Raw genomic sequence first — 8,212 nt, forward strand, 5'->3', positions numbered from 1 at the left:
CTCTAGTCAGATGCCTCGTAACCAGAACTCACTCAAATTGTAAAAAGATAAGCACTAATTACATTATAAATCTGAGATGGTGTGAGACCATCATGGAAACTTCACAGATTTTAGCCTCAGACAGATCTGGTTTTAATCCTGACACCACTGCATAGTCATAATAAATGTCAGGACAAGTTCAGACTCAGTTTTTCTCTCTGTTAAATGGGGTAGTGGCATCTCCCTCACAGACCTATGAGAATTGAATGGGATGAAGTGAGCAGAGAATGTGGAATGAAGCTGGGCTGTAGCAGGTATCCAGGGCGACAGCATCTTAAGAAAGGGCCATGCTGCAGAGGTTTAGCGTGAGCTCATGACTGGAGGTCAGGGTCAGACAGGTACTCCACCATCAACACTCGTGCAACCCGGGCGAATCTCCTTTTCCTCCTCTGCAATGTGGAGGTGTTTTGAGGATTTCCCCAGGCTTAGTGCCCGGTGAGAGTACGTGCTGTTGCTGTAATTATGCATTATTATAGGGTCAAGAAGTAGAGTCTGTGCATGAACATTTTATAGGAGTGGGAATAGATAGAAACACCGAGAATTATTATAGGGGTTTGTAATTACTGTGACATTGTCGCTTATGTAGAACACAGGCAGGTGTGTTTCACCTTTCACAGGCTGAGGCCTTGTTTCTTTATCTGTAAAAATGAAGATAATTGTCTTGGATTCATCACTGGATCATCTGAGATAGTGCTGTACAAGCACCAAGGGCCTATAGGCCTATACAAATATGAATTCTTATTATAATACGGCTTCAAAACCCATTTTGGTCACTGTATCACTTGTTTGGTCTGTTCGTAGGAATAATCTCCCCTCCTCTAATAATATCATTGCTTGTGCCATGAAATGAGTGTGCCACAGACTTTAGGAGTCCCAGCATGGGGAAGGTAGTGCCTGCTTCCTGGTGTATGATCACAGTCCCTGGGGACCTCCTGCAGGGCTCAGGATGTCTACAGTCCTCCCATTGGCCTGCCTTTGAAGTTTGTGATAGTTTGAGGTCTTTGCTGTCTGAATTCAGCTCTTTTCAACCTGATCAAAGACTGGCTCTCTGGGAAGTCTTCATTTTTCACCTTGTGTAGAAGGAGACTGCCTGAAGAAACAACTTCTAAAATACTTTTTAACAAGCCTTTTGATAAGATCCTCCACAGCAGCATCTTGGAAAACTGTAGCCATGTTTTAGAAAGCAGTCACCCAGGGTTCCTTATCTCTGGTAATTCTGATTGGGGCCTCAGATCAATCTTAAAAAGCTTTATCCATCTGACACCCAGCCAGGAACTGAACCTCTGAGTTTTACGTAAATAATACAGATCAGAATGAAGTTCAGTGCCAAGGAGGGAAGCATCCTCCCTGGTGCCTTATCACAGGAGCCTGTAGCCATGCCCCATGACTGTCCAGAATGCAGATTTTAAAAGGCAGTGTAAAAATTGGAGACAAATGGGTTTTTGGTTAAGGAATGTTCGCTCCTTAAGGAGTTGAGACAAATCATTTGTCTAGCCTCTTTCCTTGCTGATGACTTTCTCCTGAAGCTTCTTCCAACAGATTCCACAGTGACGCTGTCACCTGTGAACTCCAAATGCACTTGCTATGATCCACATGCCTGCAGTCAGCAGGTCAGCCCTGGGAGTGTCCTACTTCTGTGTCATGAGGCTACATGTGGTCCTCTTAGAAAATCTTCAGCACACGTGGTGTGCCACAGGGACAGTGTGTTGAGGTCAGCACCATGTTCTGCAGAGAGCAGGGGCTTTAAAGTCAGAGCACCTGCTCCCTGCACCTTCCTGATCCTTTCCAACTGGCCACTGCCCCTAAAGCCCTTACTCCCAGGGCTGCACAGCCCAGGCCTTGAGCCTGTGGAAGTCCAGCTGGGAGCCATGAGTGAGCCCAGGACCTGGGGCCTGAGACTTGGGACAGACTTTCAGGCTAAGCTGGAAGCCCTGGTGGAGCCCTCAAGAACCTTCAGGGCTCAGAGATAACAGTCTCTTCCAAACCCCAGGGAGTGCCCCTTCCAGGGTGAGTAGGTCCTCTTTGCTAAGTCCTGGTTGCTCTGTGGTTAGTTCCATGGTAAACCAGGACCTCGCACTAGACTCCGTGCCAAATAGCGTGCCCCTGACTTGCCCTGAGTCACTCCTGGGGTTTACCCCTTTGGGCAGCCTCATCTCACTGGATTCCTGAGCCCTGCAGAAGATCCTGCTGTTGAGGCTGTACTGGTAGTCCTCACCCAGTGGCCTTGGGCTCAGCCTCCCTTCCTTTCAGTCCTGTCATTCATGTGAGCGTTCTAATGCCTGCGACCATGCTCATGAGAATGAGATGCCATGTCACATTCAGAAGAGTCACTGGTACTAGTGTCCCGGTCGTGGTGGCAGCCTGGGGCTGGGGGCTGAGTAGTGCCGCAGGGACGCGGCAGGATTAATGTGGGAATGACCAGTGAATGGAAGGCTTACCCCAGGGACCTCCTGAATCCTCTAGTGTTTAGCTTGCCCTGGGAGAAGGGAGGAGAGGCCAAGGTGCACATGGTTTCACAACACATTTGAGACAGACCATTAGTGTCACCAAATCTCCATGGGTTGCTTTGTGCTTAGGTTGGGGCCATGTGACAGGGTTCTGGCCAGTGGGATTAGGCAGGAGTGACAGCATCCACTTCCAGGCCTGGTGCTTTAAAAACTGCCAGTGATCCAATCTTCTCTCCTACCTCTCCTGCTGAGTCAACCTTGGGGACCACAGAGACAGATGAGGCCAACATCTGGCCCACTGTGGACATTACTGCAGCAAGAGGTAAACTTTTATTGTCTGTAGCTGCTGGGATCTTGAGGACATTGAACATTGTTCATTGTACTAATTAGATGTTATTCTGAGAAGATAAGTGTTAGAGAATTTTGTCCTGAGCTGATCACCTGGCCACATGCACAAAGAAGTTATAAAATCATAGCACTAATTAAAAGCTGTATTTCCATGCTGCTATATCCATTTAGCTAATAATGATGATTTCCTTACTCCTTGGATTGGATGTTGGGAAAAAGAAAGGAGAGGTCAGGCTTATCTACTTTGACGCTAGGGGCCTTGGGGCAATGGGAGCTATCTTACTCCGATAGTTAGAAGAACTGAGCATGGTATGTCTAGGTTCTGGATCAAGCTGTGGTTGTTGTGTAGTACCCGCTTCCTGCCTGACCTTTTGGACTGAAGCATTGGAAGGAGCCCAGAAAAGACTGATCTAGATCACTGTCCAAGAGGGGTTGTGGCCCCATACCCATTACTGGCTGAATGACATCCCTTGGGCAGCATGAGATCCTGGGAGTGTGCAAATGACCCTGCTTCCTCCTTGGCTCACTGGACCATATGGTAGGCCTCTATGTCCCCTGAAATATCCAGTGTTTCATATGAAGAGGTAGGGGGAAACTCAGATAAGCCAAGTCTCTCTGGCTGCCCATGGTGTTTGGTGGCTGCATCAGACACCACAGTTGAGGCAGGTGTGTTCACAGAGAACCAGCCCCCAGAGTGTAAGGCCGGTTGCCTCGTTGGGAGCTCGGACACGCCCACTTCTGCACGTGGCACCTAGCCTGCCTTGGAAAACCCCTCTGCACTCGGCACTAAGCTCTGCACTCGGCACCTAGCCCGCCTTGGAAAACCCCTCTGCACTCAGCACTAAGCTCTGCACTCGGCACCTAGCCCACCATTGGAAAATCCTGCCTACCTACCAATAGCAGCCTGCCCCGACCATGCCCTGTTTCCCTGCAACCAATCAAATGCTTTCACTCCCTATAAAACTCTAGGCCCAGAAGAGTCAGGCGTGACTTCCCTGGCCCCTTTCCCTGGGACCACAGAACCTCGCCTGGGAGCTGAATAAATTGGCATTTAATCTTTTTGTGCTGGCCTCAGTTTCCTTGTTTTAAACTCAGCGATAACCCTTACACAGAGGGCATATGCTCTGAGCCTCTCCAGAAGGAAGTGGTCACCCACTTCTTTCTAGTATTCTCTCTTATCTGGGACTAAGGTGAATGTGGGTGTTGAATGCTGTACCACTGTGATGCTCAGTCTTCAGAGCCTGCCGGCTGGGTGTGAAACAGCCTCTCCTGTTCTTCCAGAACTGGGAGGTCTTGGTAGGTGCTGCCTGGCCCACACCTCCACCAGGAGAAGCCCATGGGGACACAGGCCTCTCCACTGCCTGGGTTGGCACACTGAACACAGGCCTGCTCTCCCATGCCATGGTGCTCGCCATGTTTTCCAGGGTTGTACAGCGTTTCCAGCCTTCTCTGTCCATGATGAACAGACCCAGCTGCTCAGACTGGGAGCACTGATGCTGTCTGGAGTCCTGTCCTAAGCCTAAGAGCATACTCTCTTGGAAGATTTTTTTCTGCTCAAAATACACCTTTGGGACATGCTGATGCTAGGTCCAGGGCCCCTCCTTGGAGTGGGTGGGGCCCTCCTTTGGCCGGAAATGGTTTGATTCTGTCTTATTTCTGGAAGGCCCTGAAACTAGTGCCATGCTCTGGGGTATATGGTGTCTCTGTGAGAGAGGCTGCCATGCTGCTTAGTTGGGCACAGGTTAGCCTGAGTAGCATGGTCCAGACACTTTTGCATTGACCTGCCCTGGCTGTGCAGGCTGATCTGCTGGGCTGACTGCTGCCAAGGGTTTGGCATTTTGCTGAGGAAGGCACACCTCATCCCCATCTTTTGCAAAGGCCGCAGTCCATTTGGGAAATGTACCCATCATCCTAGGCAGTCCTTCCAAACCACCTCCATTATGCTGATCAACTGTAACTCGGTATTTCACCAATGCATTAAGGAGCTAGAATGCTCCAAACACAATGAAAAGTAAGTTATACTCTTCTGAAACAATGAATAAAATATGTTTCCCATGCTGCTTTAATTCATTTTTCTGCCTTGTAATTGATAAAACATGTAATTTAACAATCAGTCTTCTACCTATTACTGTAAACTAACTGGGTTGAGATGAAAGCCAAAGGATTGCTCTGTTATGAGTGGGAGACATTTAAGTGCTGTAAACTAATATCTGTGCTGACTTAAATTAGCAGACCCCAAGAGAAGCTCATTACTACCGGCAACACTGGAGGAAACACAAAAGTAGTCACTTTTAGAAGGTGAAGATCCGTCTTGTAGGCAGTGTACCTCTGGGTGCCAGACAATTAGGGGGCAACCAAGACACTGTCACTTGTGATTTATTTACTCTTGAGGTGTCATCAGGCCTCTTCTAACTTGATTTCCTTTTCCTAGAACAGAGGCAGAATTTTGCTATCCATACATTAGTGCCCAGATGTTGCTGATGCAGTCATTTCAGGGACCCGCTCTCAGAACCCTGCAGGATGGTATCATATAAACCTGAAAATGTGTTTTTGTATGATTACTTAAATCTTGCATTATTCTTTGATGTGCAGAAAAAATGGTTTTAACTAAATATTGTTTGAAATTTATTTAAAAACACGGCTGCTACTGCCAATTTCAATTGAGTAAATACATTTATATTTGATTTAAAATAACTTGCTTGAATAGAATTTTCATTTTGATATGTTTAATAGTGGGAAGTTATGGTTCTAAAATAGCTTCAAAAATATAGCATCCCTTTAAAAAAGCCATGAAGTCTCATAGTTGAACCTAAATAAATGATACCTCTCTCCTTTTTAATGACTCCAGTGAGTAATTCTTCACAAAAGAAGCATTTCAAGTTGTCCCTCAGGACATTTTAAACAAGAAAATATTTATTGTTTAATTTTTCTTCTGCTGCACTAATAGGAGTGTGAAGCTCAGTTCCTAATTAACTCAAGGTGCTCTCTAACGTGCTGCAGAAGACACTTTTCAATCATCGCTGGCTCATCCTGGGGCAGAGAGGGGCTGTGGGATGCATCAGTGCCTTTCTTTTATGCTCAGGTTTGTTTTTCCTGAGTGTAGATGGATCGACTGAGATTGGCTGTGGCAAGAGCTATGGGAGCAGCTTGGCAGGTGATAAGTTGCTTGTTCTTTTGTGGACAGAGTCTTGCAGGTGGGTAGTAGGAAGGAGGCAGTGAAGTCATACTCTTCAGCGGTTCTCAGAAGATCAGGGGCAAATTCACCAAGAAAAATGAGATCCATGGGTGACGCCATCTTCAAGGGCCCCATGACATCAAGGTCTGCATCCATCAGCTTTCTTGCCACCAACTGTGTCTCCCCAGAAACCTTCAGCCGACCCAACTGGGGAGCCAGGCTTCCAAACGCTCTGCACAAAATGACCACCGAGGACCGCCAGGGGCGCCCACAGAGGGACTTCTGGGAAGCTGCCCTGCTCTGGCCAGACCCCCAGAGCGTACCTGCTTCTTTGGCCTCATTTTATACTCATCTATGGTGGAATTTCTGAAAACTACTATGGTTTGGCCGAATGTAGTTCTTGTGTCTCCATTCCTCTTTGCCTTACAAGGTCTCGGCTGAACTTTTGTCTTTCAGAGTTGAGAGGGCTCTTGGAGATTGTCTCTCACCAAATTCTTACCCAGCGGCCAGCTCTTCTCCAAGCCACTTAGCCAAGGGATAGTTTGACTTCTATTTGTCCAGCACCAGGGACTGAATCTCACTACTGCCCAGTAGACTACTCCATCATGGAATGAAGTATGGAATGGAAGGCAGAGGGCAAATTGGGGAGTCCGTTCATTTGTCTTCTGGTCTTGTTCATAAGAGGATTCAGTGCTTTATCTACTACCTTTGGCAAGATTTCTTTTCTCCAGATGACTTATTCAGTTATTCCTCCTATGGACAGGAATTCAGACCCCTCTCATCCTTGCTGCCTTGTTCCTGAAAATATAGTGGCTTGAGGGGACCCTCACTCTCCAGAGTGACCTGGTCTGACCATGGAAAAACTTGGCAGGGCTTCTCCTCCCTTCTAATTTCTCTGCATCTTAAGAAAGTCACCTAACCTCTTTGTGCCTCAGTTTCCTTATTGGGACAGTGGTGATAATACTCATTCCTAAATTGTTTCAATCATCTACTGCTGTGTAAGAAAGCTCCAAAACTTATTGCCTACAAAACAGTGATTCATTATTTGTCATGATTCCATGGCAGGGATCAGTGGATGGTTCTTCTGTTCCATATAGCATGGTCCAGAGTCACTGACACAGCTGTATTAGGCAGGCAGCTGAGCTGGGCTAGAGGTCCAGGAAGGAAAGCCTCACCCATTCATCTAGGCCATGTGGTCTTTCTCACCTCCATGCTTCCTCATCATTCTGTGGTATGTTCAAGCATTCTGATAGCAGGGTGGCAGCTTTGCAGAGCAAAGCAGAAACTTGTTTGGCTTCTTAGGGATGAGAACTAAAAATTAAATCCTAATGCCCCCACCTGACTGAACAAATACACTCTTGGCCAAAGGAAACCTAGAGAAACATTAAAAACTGAGTTCCTGGCCATGATAGGAGGCCAGGCATGCCTTGTTATATCCCCTCCCTTCTTCAGTTTAGACACAACATCTGACCAGCATTAATGTTACAGTAGCGATCGACTAACTTTATGGCAATAAGATACTAAAGTATAAATAAGACCCAAGGCCATTCAGCCAACTGTTAAGTCACACACCCCTACACTTAAAGAATAAATGATGTTCTAACTGCCACAGGGTTTTCTTTTTCGCTAGCAGTTAAACAGGCACTGGCCCCAAGAAACAAGTGCTAAAACAACTGTAGCTCAACATTAGACCTTGACTAACTGATCCCCAATCCCTGGTCCACAAGTTGCAACTACAGCTTTGATTGGACAAGAGACAGATGTCAGTAACTCTCCTGTTAAAAGATGACCAATCACTGGCTCTGAGCGGTTAACAAGAGGCTGCACACGGAGTGCCTTCATGTCCCTGCTTCACCTACTGCTGTATAGGGCCTACCTGTAATGCATTTCAATGTTAAGCCCCTAGTCCATAGTGAATATGGGTCACATGGACCCATATGATATTCAGTAGGCATGCATCAGGACCCTCTTTGTGAATATTCATAGCTCTTCCTGTAAGCCTACTTAGCTAATCTATTCAGCGTAAATTCTTGCCTTCCCTCAAAGTGCCTGCCTTTTGGAGTCTACCAGAGGCTATGTTTCCCAGCCTGCAGATGGCCAGTAGGTAAGTTGCAACCCTTTATGAAAAATAAAGTCTCCTTCCTAAATTTATAAATTATGTGAGTTTTAAGTTAACAGAGACCACACCTGGAAATTGTACAGC

The 8,212-nt window shown here is 46.7% G+C and overlaps 1 protein-coding gene across 13 annotated transcripts in view; it reads right to left on the bottom strand.

Moving 5' to 3' along the window:
• ARHGAP22 (Rho GTPase activating protein 22) overlaps positions 1-8,212 on the bottom strand; it is a 217,522-nt gene that overhangs the window by 114,662 nt on the left and 94,648 nt on the right. The window contains exon 1 of one of the 13 annotated variants that reach the window (XM_037729976.1): positions 1,925-1,929. The exons of the other annotated variants lie outside the window; for them this stretch is intronic. The gene's annotated coding sequence lies outside the window, so the exon portion shown is untranslated. Of the gene's footprint in view, positions 1-1,924; positions 1,930-8,212 lie in introns of those variants that run through there. 13 annotated transcript variants of the gene reach the window in all.

This window comes from Cebus imitator, unplaced genomic scaffold (assembly GCF_001604975.1).
Source record: "Cebus imitator isolate Cc_AM_T3 unplaced genomic scaffold, Cebus_imitator-1.0 Scaffold326, whole genome shotgun sequence".
Taxonomy (NCBI): Eukaryota; Metazoa; Chordata; class Mammalia; order Primates; family Cebidae; genus Cebus; species Cebus imitator.